Source organism: Erinaceus europaeus, chromosome 3, assembly GCF_950295315.1.
Source record: "Erinaceus europaeus chromosome 3, mEriEur2.1, whole genome shotgun sequence".
NCBI lineage: Eukaryota > Metazoa > Chordata > Mammalia > Eulipotyphla > Erinaceidae > Erinaceus > Erinaceus europaeus.
Genome location: NC_080164.1, coordinates 106,659,469 through 106,661,034, shown reverse-complemented (window position 1 = coordinate 106,661,034; position 1,566 = coordinate 106,659,469). Strand labels below are relative to the sequence as shown.

The following is a 1,566-nucleotide window of genomic DNA, read 5'->3' as shown; positions in this document are numbered from 1 at the left end:
AATCTGCAACCTTGGGAGAACTGTGGTGGTTTGCACTAGAGGCACTTGGGAATCAGAACTCTTAGCGGTAGGAGTGGTGTGGAATTAATTATAACCCTGTTGATATGTCATTCTGTAAATCAATATTAAACAGCTAATAAAACATTTAAAAACTTTAAAAAGAAAAAAATTAAAAAAGGGAAATAGGCATAAAACATTTGCATTAGGAGAAAATGGTGAAGTACAGTCCCAAAATTCAAGGAGATTAGAATCAACTGGAGGAAACCAAGAGAGGCCCCAGAAAAAGCAGGTGTCTACCATTGCACACCAAAGCCATTGGCCAGAATATTGAGCCACTTTCCACTTATCTGATCTAGGAAAATGCTTACCTTTGCAAAACTTTGCTCATTTATGAAGCTGAGATTATACCACTAGTTAAACCTATGCCCTAAAGCTGTTAGAAAAGTTAAATGTTCTCTTTGCAACTGAATAAAATTACCACTATACAATGAGTTGGCATCGACTATTTGTTCAATTGTTTTAAAAACAGAATTTAAGAATATTTTAAAAAGTAATTTTTTATTTTACAATATTGCTGAATGTATGTAGTTTTAGAATTTTTTAAAAGTCAAACCTTGCTTAATATGTTTAAATGCATGTCTAGTTTTTTTTATCTGAATACAATAACTATGTGAATGGAAGATGAAACTAGTCTTAAGAACAACACTGATTAAAATAATAAATCTTCCTCTATAAATAAAATTCTCTATGGAAAAGGTAATGCAAACATTATACCCCCAGTTATTTTTTAATTTTATTAGTGATTTAGTATTGATTTACAAAATTACATATCAGCTTTACACAGTAGCAGTATCGTAGCCAATGAGGTTTATCTGAGGCGTGATTATTGCTAATTGAAAACTTTTCCCAAACAAAATTACATATCAACAGGGGTATAATTTCACACCAATCCCACCACCAGAGTTGTGAATTCTCAACCCCTCCATTGCAAAAGCTACCACAGTTCTTCTAAGGTTGTAGACATAGATTAACTATCATCTTTACAACTATCTGTCTACATTTATACTTAATTGCCCCCTTTTTCTTCCAGGTCCAGTCCTTTCTTCCCCTCTAAGCCACAACATATACATCTATTACTAAGTCTAAATATGCCTCCCCCTTTCCTCCTTTCTCTCTGGGTCCCAATGTAGCTGGAGTTCAGAGCCCTCTTATCCTCTTCCTAACTAGGAGTATGGATTAAAATAGTTTTTGAAGGGTATAGAAGGTAGGAGTTTTGGCTTATGTAACTGTTCCTTTGCTAGACATGGGCAAGTGCATCCATACCCCCAGCTTGTTTCTATCTTTCCCTAGTTGGGTAGAGATCTGGAGGGGTGAGGTTCCAGGACATATTGGTGAGGTTGTCTGCCTAGAGAAGTCAGGATGGAATCTTGATAGCATATGCAACTTGGTGTCTGGAAGGTGGCAGGACATAAAGTGAGACAAAATGGTTAATTAACAGGAATCAAATAGTAGGAACAGAGCAGATGAGATTAGGGATCATAGAATGGAAGATAGCCAGGAAGTCCA

At 35.8% G+C, this 1,566-nt stretch overlaps 1 pseudogene; it reads left to right on the top strand.

The window, feature by feature from the left end:
* The first annotated feature begins 832 nt into the window (after window positions 1-832).
* Window positions 833-915, top strand: LOC132537797 (U4 spliceosomal RNA; annotated as a pseudogene).
* The last annotated feature ends 651 nt before the right edge of the window (window positions 916-1,566 follow it).